The sequence below is a fragment of the Bison bison genome, unplaced genomic scaffold (genome assembly GCF_000754665.1).
Source record: "Bison bison bison isolate TAMUID 2011002044 unplaced genomic scaffold, Bison_UMD1.0 scf7180017864215, whole genome shotgun sequence".
Classification (NCBI taxonomy): Eukaryota; Metazoa; Chordata; class Mammalia; order Artiodactyla; family Bovidae; genus Bison; species Bison bison.
This window is the reverse complement of record NW_011494787.1, coordinates 2,549,580-2,562,262: the sequence shown is the minus strand read 5'-3', so window position 1 is coordinate 2,562,262 and position 12,683 is coordinate 2,549,580. Positions and strand designations below refer to the sequence as shown.

Sequence of the window (12,683 nt, the reverse complement as noted above, 5' to 3'; positions counted from 1 at the left end):
CAATGGCACCCCACTCCAGTACTCTTGCCTGGAGAATCCCAGGGACGGAGGAGCCTGTAATTTATAGCTCTCCAGAAGAAGAGTCTGTGCCACAAGTAATTCATAACTAGCATTCCTTTGCTGTAACCGTGGTTCCTAGAACAGATGTTAGTTCAGCCAGTGTCCAAAGCAGTGGGCTTAATATTTTGTTTCATTTACTTAATAAATTAGAAAGCACTTGAATAAGTGACAACTAAAATATTTCTGATTTCCTTTTATATACCGTCCAGCAGCAGGAAAACTGCTTCATCTGCAGGCCAAGAAAATGAAAAAGGTGCGGCTAAGGCACTTTTGTTTTATCTGCATTGCCCAAATCCTTCGACTTAGAAAAGGTAGCTCAAGGCTTTTGAGACTGTATGTAAAAGGTGCAAACCCGTCAGAGTAAATATCTAACAAAGCTTCTTCACAGTAGAGTCCGACATGGCAACCTCAGTTGGCCTTTAGCTGCTGGCTTTAAAATTTGTGAATGCAAATTTTGGATCCCTGACAGATTAAAAAAAAATGTTTGATGATGATCCCATATTTCTATCTCATATTTCCTCACTCTAAATAATGTCCATCCTTACTCAGTGCCTTTGATCAAATTTCACTTTTCTTCTGGAATGCCCTCTCCTCCTTTCCACCTACCCAAATTTCACCATGGCTACAGGGCCTGCCAAGTGCTGCCTGGACCTGCCCCAGGTTGCCTCACTGATCTCCTCCTGCTCTGAGCTCAAGCACTGCGGGTTATAGCATCATTTAGAGATTAACTGCATATAATGTGTGCTGCTCTTTGAGTAAGCTCTGTGAGTCAGTCCTGACTTTCTCACTGGACGGTGATAACATCTTCCAAGCTTGTAGGCTGACTTTGTTCATCTTTCTATGTCTCCCACTGCTGAATGTATGTTAACTATTCAATAGAAAATTATCTGTTGCTTTCCTGATACTATTTGCAGTTTTGTTGTTATTTTGTCGCTCAGTCATGTCCAACTCATTGTGACCCCGTGGACTGTAACACCTCAGGATCCTCTGTCCCTGGGATTTTCCAGGCAAGAATACTGGAGTGGGTTGCAATTTCCTTCTCCAGGGGATCTTCTCAACCAGGAATCGAACTCACATCTCCTGCATTCCAGGCAGATTCTTTACCACTGAGCCACCCAGGAAGCCCTATTATGCAGTTTAGAGACATTGTCTTAAGGACTAGATCATCATGGTCACCAGTAGTAAGCATCTGTCTTTCGACAATGGCTGCAAATCATAAACATGGCTTCTACCTTTCCAAGTTCATAGTCTAAAGCAATAGCTAACAGTATAGTGAAGATATGCTTATGGACAATAGATAATAATGATGCTGACTAACATAAGAAGTATGATCACTAAGACCAATTGAGCATATGCATTAACATTAAATAAATAGTTACATTAAAGACAAATAGACAAGTCTCTGTAGCTAATGGAACAAAAAGTGGAAATGAGAAATTAGTCTCTCTCTTCCACCATCAGTAGTTGACCATTACTTTTTCTGTAATCCTATTTCAACAGCCCACTGACAGGAATTAAGGCATTCTGAGTACTTAGGAGCTACATCTTGTCTGCATTATTCTCTAAAAACTGGTTCTGACTAGCAAGCTCTGTGAATTTTATGGAAAGGAAAGTGAATGAATCCAACATCTACTTATTATCACCCTCACCATTGCGAGTGAAGATCAAGGTGATGCTGGAAAATCTTGACAGTGTCCTTCCATGATAAGGACCTCAAAGCTTGAGTTTTAGGAGTGTGGCATTAATCTTCCCCTTCTCATTGCATTATAACGGTGGCTTGTCTGAGGCCTTTTGGTATTATTTGTATAAGGCAAAAAGTAATAAGATGTATAGCAAACTAGAATTGACACATCCAAATTATTACTGCTTCTTCAAAATATTTACCTTGGAAAGCCGTATGCTTAACAAGACTCAAAATTTCAGCTATCTTCTGCACTCCTGCTGTGAGACTGGCATGACTCTGAAGGCACAGTATTTGAATACCCCCAGTCAAAGAATTAGGAAGACATCATCATCATTTGATATCAAAACAACTCCAAAAGTTGTGGGAACCAGGTCTGGTGAATGTTGGGTGATCAAATTGGGAAACTCACTGATAAAAAGCAACACGTAGCTTATAAGATAACAGATTTTCTTTTTGTGGCCTATAAATTAGCTTCAGAAAGACTTCCAAAGGAGGTATTTCAGAATTGCTTTGAGCATGGGCTGAATCACTGGAGAGTCTCCAGCATCCAGAGTCACTAGTTTGGAGGGAATTAGATTCCTCTCTGGGAGTTCTACTATGTTCAATACACGAACAGCCTCATTACTTTATAGTCATGCTTTTTACAGAGTCCCACAGGAGCCAAGGTAATTCTCACCTAGTATTTTTCCTGTACTGCCCAGTTTATGGGTTAAGGAATCCAGTATCTTCGGTGCTTATCAATTTTATCACCATTTTAGCACAGATTACCTCTAGCCTGGATTACCTCTCAGGTAGCAAGAATAAATCATCATATTTGATAGTGTTTTACCCTTATTAATGTTTGATTGATTTTAATGGAAGCTAGTAAATTTACTGGAGAAGGCAATGGCACCCCACTCCAGTACTCTTGCCTGGAAAATCCCATGGGCGGAAGAGCCTGGTGGGCTGCCAGTCCATGGGGTCGCACAGAGTCGGACACGACTGAAGTGACTTAGCAGCAGCAGCAGTAAATTTACTGTTGGAACACTCACTTGGGTTTTCCTTTGCTTGACATTGCAATGGCAACCTGAAGGCCTGTGGTTTCCCACTATGTAACCTGGGACCACCCATCAACACCAAAGCCCAGTCATAGTTGTAAGAGACTGTTCACAGGAATCAAATTTATTCACCTGAGCCAAGTCTGGGCACATCACCAGGAACACAGCTTGGGCATAAAAGCAAGGGGGAGAATGGAAAGGAAAGTCACATTTTATTGAAGGATGGCTGTGTGCCAGGATCTTTACATACCTTATCCTATGTCATATCGAATCAATCCTGGGAAGTAGGAATTAGTGCAATTTCATACACATTGAGAAAAGGAAGTTTAAGAGAGGCTGGGTTAGTTACCTAAAGTCTATGTATTAATAAGTGAAAGAATTAGCACTTTAAATTTTACTGAGTCCAAAGCACAAGCTCTTTGCAATAAGATTGATGAGCTGTTTCTAGCAACAGGACCATGGAGGGGAGGTGAGCAACCTGGGGCAACACTGGCAACTGTGCCATTTCGGCTACCCACTAGCCGTGGAAGGTCTTGGTCTACCAAATCTTTATTTCCCTCAATCTAATAAATACCTGAGTGACAAGTCCTTTTAGTTTGAAACATTATATTACATCTCAGTCACAAAGATAAGTAAAGTCAGACTTATGTCCTCCAGGGTCTTATAGTTCAGTGAGAGACAAGCACATAATGATATAATATCTAAAATACACAGGAGATACTGAGATAGAGATGTAAGATGAGAGCCCAGACTTGGAGTTGAGTGGTAGCACTTACTTATCTGTGTTCCCCTCTCAATTACAAGGTCAGTGATTACAAAGAGTACATCCATCTTTTATGCCAGTGCTTACAGAGGTCCTGGCATAGAGTAGGTATTCAATAAATATGTACAGTATGAATGAATTGGGTGGTGCCTTAGCTAAGACTGGTTGGGAAGTAGCTCAGATGGTAAAGCATCTGCCTACAATGCAGGAGACCCAGGTTCAATCTCTGGGTCGGGAAGATCCTCTGGAGAAGGAAATGGCAACCCACTCCAGTACTCTTGCCTGGAAAATCCCATGGACAGAGGAGCGTCATAAGCTACAGTCCATGGGGTTGCAAAGAGTCGGACACAACTAAGCAACTTCACTCATTCACTTAGCTAAGACTTGAAAGATGAAAAACAGTTGCCCAAGGAATGAAGGAAGAAAGGGTGTTTCAGGGAGAAGACCATGAGAGAAACAGTGAGCTGGTGTACAGGGAACTACATGTGGTTGAGTTTCGTCAAAGCCCAAAGTTTAAGGAGGGAGGTGGTGAGGGAGGAGGTTGGAGAAAAGAGAGGCCTAGTTGTGAAGGGCCTTGAGCTAAGGACTCTTGGACTGAGGGACTCATAAATGGATTCTGCGGGTTTGATGGACCCCTCTGAAAATATGATCAAAATTAGTGAGCTTGTTTATAAATTTGAATGTGTCCTTTTCTGAGGAAAGGGCTGTATCACTTTCATCAAATTCTCCAATATTAAGAACCCTTGACCGTGAAGAGCTGTTAAAGATTCGTGGGCGGCAGAGCTATTATAACATGTTAGGTCAATAACTCTAGATGCAGTGGTGGAGGATGGAATTTGGGTAGCAAGTCTGGTGGTGGACAAACCAGTGAAGATATAACTATAAGTGGCCAAAAAAAAAAGATTCTAAATCTAATCAAGTGTTGAAGAAGGAGTAGATAAGGCCAGATTCAGGAAGTATTTAGCTGGTCAAAGGAATAGGTGTACTTATAGGAGGGTGTGAACTTGGGGAGGGGGGAGAGGAAGAAAGAGAAAACTGAGATGGACTTCCGGATTTCCAACTTGGATTGATAGGCGGTACGTGTATGCTAAGTCACCTGTCGTGGCCGACTCTTTGCAATTCCATGAACTATATAGCCTGACAGGCTCCTTTGTCTATGGGATTCTCCAGACAAGTATACTGGAGTGGGTAACCATTCCCTTCTCCAGGGGATCTTCCTGACCCAGGGATCAAACCCAGGTCTCCATGTCTCCTGCATTGCCAGGCGGGTTCTATATCGCTACACCACCTGGGAAGTACTTAGTACTTATCATTGAATGAGAAGAGAATGAGCTGGTTTGAAAAAGGAAACAGTGAGCTCAGTTTGAATTGTTGAGTTTGCAGTGCAGTGCCAGTAGAACCTACCAGACAGTGGAATGACCCTGACCATGACCCTGAAGCATGAGGAGAGATCTAGGCTAGAGATAAAGAGTTAAGTCATCAGTATCTAGATAAGAGTTTAAACTGTGAAAGGAAGGGAGACAGCCCGTGGCCAGTTTTATAGAAAGAAAAACAGCAAGGGACCAAGAATGCATCCATGGGTTTTACAACATGGTAAGCAAACTGAATGCCACCAAACTGGACACTTACAAGTGGTTTAAGTGGCATATGCTGTGTGTATATGTATTTTACCATGCTTTTTAAAATGAGAAAAAAGTAGGCACTTCAGGTATAGCTTAGGGGACTCTACTCACTGCTCTGTGGTGATCTAAATGGGAAGGAAATTCAAAAAAAGAGGGGATATATGTATGTGTATCGCGGATTCACTTTGCTCTACAGCAGAAACTAACACAAAATTGTAAAGCAACTATACTCCAATAAAAATTAATTTTTAAAAAGTATATACCTTGCTTTAAAAAAAAAGATCCATGCCGCCTGCTGATATTTAAGGGACTGCATACAAGGAAAAGCCCATGAGGAGGTGGGCAAGGAGTAATCTGAGATGAGAGGTGGGAAGCTGAAGAGAGCCACCACAGATGCCAGGGCAACAGAATTCCAATAAAATGCAGGGCGGGATGGGCAGTGAATTAGATAACGGCTAAAGTTACTTCCAGAAATAACAGTCAGGAATATATAAGCTCTGGGAGAGAGAGAGTGAAAGAGAGAGAATTTTGGTCTCAGGGCTTGCCCATCCAGAACTTCTCAGCAGTAATAAAATGACTTAAATTTCATCTTTCAAAATAAAACTTGCCCATACTCTGCCAGTTTTGTCTGGGCAGGAAACAGAGCTCATACCAGCTGCTGAGGGTGATTTGAAATTCCACTTCAGAGCCCTGGAATGTGACACCTCCCAAGTGGCAGCCTCTGCCTAGGGAGGGATGGAGGGAGGGAAGCTGCCTGGAGTGGAGGGTGGGGGTACAGCAGCAGGTACAGAGCCCTTTGGCCTCCTTGGAGAAGCTGACACTCCCGCCTGACTTGTCCACCATGTCCCTGGCCCCTTTGTGTCTGCACATCTCCCTCTCCGCCAGATGGCCTCTTTATTGTTTACAACAAGCGAGTTGCCATGAGATCTCAAGGTCACGAACCAGAACTGCCCCTGGCCGAAGGGCTTCTTTCCCTTGAGTGTTTTCAGACAGCGCTTCAAAGACAGCCGTGCTCAACACCAGGGATAGAGGGACGGAGCCAAAGATGGAGGCAGGAGAGGAAGAGGGACCACTGGGTAGCCACACCCCATAGCAAACACGCCTAGTCGTGTCCTGGAGTGCCCTGTGGCATCATCATTTCCCGGCTGAATCCAGGGAAGCAGCCTCTCCAGCTTTTAAAAAGATCTAATGGATCATCAGCTGTTTTCCTGTCATACTTTTGGCAGAGTTTGGCTGATAGCCTACAATGTGGCAGAATAAACCTGCTAATTTATTCTTCAGGTTGAATGTTTAAAAGACAGTCTCATCTAACCAGGTGAAATAATCATTATCTTCGGTAACTCAGTGATAATGCTCAGGATCTGTAAAACCTAGCCTAGATCCTAAAACTGCAGCAAACCCACCACCCATCAGGGAGGGCTCTCCATACTGCTTTATTGATAATTCCTGTACACTCTTGTCAACATGTAATTGTTACAATTTACCAGGGCCCTTCCTAAAAAGTGAAAGCGTTAGTCACTCAGTCCTGTCTGACTCTTTAGGACCCCATGGACTCTAGCCCCCCAGGCTCCTCTGTCCCTGGGATTCTCCAGCTAAGACTACTAGAGTGAGTAGCTATTCCCTTCTCCAGGGGATCATCCTGACCCAAGGATCGAATGTGGGTCTCCCACATTGGCAGGAGGTTTCTTTACAGTCTGAGCCACCAGAGAAGCCCTAGGGCCCATACTAGGGTAAGTTAAAAGGTACTGAGGGGTCACAGTCCTAGGGGCAATAAAGCATGTGAACAAACAGAAATAAGACGCTCAACACCATATATGAAAGCCTTTGTTGTTGTGGACTGGAAACTGAGGCTGAGGGTACAGCAATGGGCTAGAAACTGAAGCCCAGGATTAAACAGACTTGTCAGCCTCCTCTCACCTGGGACTTGTCCAGGGAAGATGCAGAGCTTTGGGGGAGCTGATGAAGTTTAAGTTTCCAGGATTCTCATTTGAATGGGTTCCTCCTGGCCCTTTTAAGGCCCCAGGAGGGGCACTTATAATTACGAGTTTGTATTTTTACATTCTTTTTCTTAAAGAGGACTCCCCAAATTGTACAAGCATCAGGCCTCACATAAAACCAGCCTGCATGGAGCTGAAGAGGAGCTGTTTCCAGTGGGTAGCATGCTCCCAGGAGAGGAAGTGGAGAGCAGAGGCCCATGTTCTCTGTCCTCTGGTCCTATTTACTGAATGGAGAAGGAAATGGCAACCCATTCCAATAGTCTTGCCTGGGAAATCCCATGGACAGAGGAGCCTGGCGAGCCACAGTCCATGGGGTCACAAAGAGTCAGACACAACTGAGCGACTATGCACTCAAAGAGGAAGAAAGGCCTGGAGTTGTGCACAAAGCGCCTTCAACAGGGAAAGATACGCAGGAGTGGGGAAGAACACACCCTCCTTAACTGATCCAGAACTGAAGACACTTCATTGGCTACATGTTAATAACCCCATGCCTGGACATCAGGCAGAATCCCAGTTCAAACCCACCTTGAAGATCTAAGTTTCTTAAACTTGAGCTTTCCCCAGTTTCCCACCGTTCCTCTCAGTTTTACCCTCCTCCCTTTACCCGGGTCAGCAAGCAGCTAAGACCTATATAGAAGTCTCTGGAGTCAGGGAAAACAACAGGCAGGGTCCCACTAGAGACCATCCCCTTGTGGGGACAGGTTTGTGTTTTTTATTTTTTCTCCTTTTTTAAAAGATATATTCAGAGCAAACAAACAAAAAAGCAAAATATCAAGACAGAAAGGAGCAGTGGTGCTTAATGCTCTCTTACTTAGAAGCTTGCCTCCCTCCTATTATACAAGATCTCTCATGCCCCACTACTGTGAGTCAGAAATCCAAAATTACTAAACCTTCTGTGAGAGTTGCTGTCATTATTCAAGTTTCCAAATCTATACCCTTGAAAATAATGCCTCCTTGTTTTAAAAGATACACCCTTATTTGGTGAGCTGGGAACAAAGGAACTGACAAAGCCATTCAGCAGGGATTTGCCTTTCAAGCCAGGTCTACTTCAGAGAAAGTTATCCTAACAAAGGATGACTGCAGGAAGGAGCAGGTGAGCATCCTGCCCTCGTATTTAATATACCATGTCTGCTTCACTGCAGGCTTCTGTGAGCATGTTACACCTCAGCATTCACAGGAAAAAAAGGCATGAAACTACTACTCATTGAAGAAACCGACGTATTGTTGTTCTTCAGACCCAAGTCATGTCCAGCTCTCTGCAACACCGTTGACTGCAGGCTCCTCTGTCCCTCACCATCACCTGCAGTTCGCTCACGTTCATGTCCGTTGAGTTGGTGATGCCGTCCATCTCTACCGCCCCCTTCTCCTTTTGCCTTCAAGCTTTCCCAGCATCAGGGTCTTTTCCAGTGAGTCAATTCTTCACATCAGGTGGCCAAAGTTGTGGAGCTTCAGCTTCAGCTTCAGCATTAGTCCTTCCAATGAATATCTCCTTGCAGTCCAAGGGACTCCCAAGTCTTCTCCAACACCACAGTTCAAAAGCATCAGTTCTTTGGTGCTCATCCTTCTTATGGTCCAACTCTCACATCGGTACTTGACTACTATACAAACCATAGCTTTGACTATACGGACCTTTGTTGGCAAAGGGATGTCTTTGCTTTTTAATACGCTGTCTAGGAGTGTCCCCTCCCCCAGCTGGAAGTACCTTAGGCTGCTTCCATTCAGCTCTAGTCACAGACCCCAGAACCCCCAACCTCCTGCTGAAAATATTCCAAACTAAAGGGCTATGTTGATTTATTAAACTTTGTTTTTATTTTTTAAATAAAATAAGAATTTAACTTGTTGGATATTTAGGCTGTCCAGAAAATAACAATGGCAGGAATCAATCTTTGGCTATTTGTCTGCTGCTTTCTTTTCCCTCAGAAAGCTCTTTCAAAGTTTCTAGAGAATTACATGCAGAGGCTTCCCAGCAAGGACAGGTGTCAAGACAGAGTTTGCAGGGCAGGTCAGCTTCTGCTTTCACTTTATGTCTTAAAATCAGGTCCAGGCAGGTCCCTCCCCAGCGTCAGAGAAAATAGAGGCTACATTTGCTTCCAGGCCTGGAGGCTGGCTGGGGCGGCACTGTGAGTGGTGAGGCAGCCAGCTCGCCCCCTGCCAGCTAGTCATCTAAGACAGGGCCGGGGCAGACACATTTACGCACTGCCTCAAATGGCCCTGCTCAGCCCCATAGTGGAGGCTATGTGGGCCCAGGGGTATTTCCAGTCTTGGTCACCCTGTGCCTGGTGAAGCGGAGAGCAGAGGCCGAGTCCACACACTTGTCCTGAGTCAGACTGAGAGCAATGGTTAAGCCCATGACCCTCTTAGGCTCCAGGCCGGGAAGAAGCTTTGGGGAGCAAGCAGTGGGTAACACAGTGACCTGGGACACAGGAGGGCTGGTGGAAGGCCAGAGCTCAAGGAGCCAAAGAAGGTGGCACCAGAACAGAACAAAAGAGGCAGCTTATGGGCCACCAGGCTATACTCTGGGCTCTGGAGCATTCCACATGTCTCCTGGCTCATGGAAGAATCTTAACATCCAAGGGAGCTCTTCATCTTGGAATTTGGTGAAGATACAAAAGGATTAGTTTAGAGTAACTGAACCAACTTCTGGAATGGAACAAATACCATTTACTACACAGCGCAGGTGTGTATGTATTTCTCTACTACACTCTGATATATACTCAACAAGGTAACACAGTCTCCTAATATGAGTTGTCATGAGGTAATTGATTAAAACTCCAATCCAAGCTCATAAAGGGCAAGCAGGCTCTGCTGTGGCCCCCATCCCTTTTGGACTTTACTCTGAAGTACACTCTTACCATGTGAGACTCCAGTCCACCTGGAGCCATGTGGGTGAACTTCCGTCAGAGCAGATGTAGCAATTACAAACACATTGTCAGTCTCTCATGTGGCTATTTAATGTTTAGTCTTAAGTATCGATATTTCTTAAGTGACTTTTTAATAAATCTGATACTACAGTATAATGGTGAAGTGGAAGTGGGCAAAGTGCTAAAATCAGACTGTGAAGGTTCAATTCCCAGTTTTGCTGGAAGATCTTGAAAACCAGGCAGTGCATTTGGGGGGTTTATTGGGGGCTGCATCCAGAGCAGGGGTCAGTGCCTTCAGGACCTCCCACCCTGCCGCATTTCCTCCCCCTCAGCATCCCCAGTGTATTTGGCCCTGCCGGAGTCCCACGTTGTCTTCCTCTACTGCAGCAGGGAGGCTTGGGGCTGGGTAGGGTCAGACCAAACCTGGCCAGAGGCAGGCCACACGGAGCTTTGTCTGAATCCAGGAAATCTTCTTCCAGTAATGAAGGCTTCTGTCTTCCCATCTGGGCCCTGTCCTTCACCCTCCCCACTTCATAGGAAACCTTCTCCTTTTTCCAGAAGGAGATTTTTAAAAATCCCCCAAATACATCAGCCTTTCTGCTTCAGTTCCTTTCTCTAGAGTGAGAATTAAATCAGAAGAAGAGAGACTGCATATAATGTGAATACATGTAGTCTGTAGTCTTTACTAAATTATAACTTAATACTGAAATACCAAAGGTCTATAAACCTTGCAGTAACAAAATCACTTATTATTCCGAGTGCAAACAGATTTATGATGTAAAATGGCCACCATATTTGCTGGCCATGTGGAAACAGAGAGAGGGTGAGTTCAGCTCAGCGTCTGGCTTGATGGCCTCCGAATCTCTCATCCAGGCCTGTCTGCTTTCATCTTACAATTCATTTTCTCCTCACGTCAGTGCAGTGAGGCAGGTGAGGTTTAGTATCTCCATTTTATGGGCATGGAATGTAAGGATGGAAAGATCAAGAGGGTTGTCTTTGACTAACAGTAAGTCTGGAAAACACACATCGTTTCTTTGTGTCTTCCAGGAGAGCATCATTTTCTGCTGTAGCTCATGCATAAATGTTGTGGTCCAGGAGCATCCTCTGGCCACTGTGCCCTCTCCCCACCCACTGCCCAGCCCTGCACCTGCCCTTGTGAGGTGCAGCTCCCTCAGGGACAATAGGGCATTCCCAAGCCTTGGCTTGGTGGGAGTCAAATGTTTAGTTCCCTGGCTTTTGGGTCAAAGACGTTCCACAGAGTAAGAGACGCCTTTGAACAGCTTCCAGTAGTCCCTGATGAGCACTCAGAGTAAGAGTGAGTCACACCCCAGCTCTGTCATTAACCTACTGTGTAACCTCCAACAGGCCACCCAGCCTCCCGGCTCTGGAAATGGGTGGGAGGGAGCAGCTTTGAGAACCTGGTCACACTGTGAACAGCTTCCCGTGAAGTTGTGTGCCCTAAAGTTCATGAGTGTCATTTTGGGAGGGTGACACCTTCCATCCAGCTGAGCCCGTCTGTGTACCCCACAGGTCCACCAACCCAGGGTGAGAGCCCCAGGGTCATGTGAGCGCTCACACCAAAGCGAGGTTCCCCAAGTGCAGATTTTTTTTTTTTCCAAGTGCAGATTTTTAAAATACAACTTCAGGAGTTTATTTTCTTATTATGCAATGTTAAAAAGGGAAAAAAACAAAGATAGATTTTTTTTTAATTACCATTAACCCACTACCCGCAAAACCACCATTAATATTTTAGTAAATATCCCTCAGTCTCTCTCACTCTTGACACATATACATAAGTCCACTCTTAATATCAGGGCTGTTTTCTTGGGTCATTTAGATATTTGCAAACATAATGTCTACAGAGTAACTGACTGCATGGTGGTTCTATGATGTATTATTAGTCATCCTTTGTTAAACATTTAGGTTGCTTTCCTTTATCATCATCATCATTATCTGTGCAAACGTACCTGATTTTCCCAGGGAGGTGCTAAAAGTAGAAGTGCCAGCTGTATTCAGAAGGGGTACCCATGACAGTTAATAACTGTGTCAACTTGACTCTAACCCTTAGCTCCAAACATTGTGCCCCCTTGCATTCCCAGTAGCTGGGAAGGAAGGGAGATGGAGGGCACTTAAATCTGCCTCTTTGAACCAGCAGCCTCAGAATAGTGACACCCAGTCAATGAGATCTCTGCTGCTAAAAGTTAACCATCTCAGGCCACGGCAACTGTCATTTTGGGGACCAGCCTAGGCATGTTTGGAAGTGGGCATAATTTGTCTTGGCTACTTGTCTCACTGGATCTGACAGCAGCATTGACTCAGCCACCACACCCCTCTCCTCCCAGGGTTAGCAGCAGCTGCTTTACCCTCCATACCCTGGAATCCCTTTGCCCTTTATCACATCCTATCTGTGGGCTCTAGTCTTTGCTCATGAATCTGTTACATGCACATATGAGAAACGGGTTCAGGGGAGCAGACTGAGTCCTAAGAACTGTCCTGAGTCCAGCCCAGGTGGTGACAGGAGCAGCAGATCCAGGGAGCAGGAAACTGTCACCGTGCAGAGGGTGATGGTCCGCAGGCAGGCACAGTGTGGCGGGCCTTCTCAGCGCCCAGATGCATAAGCGGCCATCTGCTCTGTCTCTTGCAGGATTGGTCCTTCGGG

General features: G+C 45.0%; 1 protein-coding gene across 1 annotated transcript in view; it reads left to right on the top strand.

The window, feature by feature from the left end:
• The window catches only part of ANTXR1 (anthrax toxin receptor 1), a 257,202-nt gene that overhangs the window by 141,181 nt on the left and 103,338 nt on the right, over positions 1-12,683 (top strand).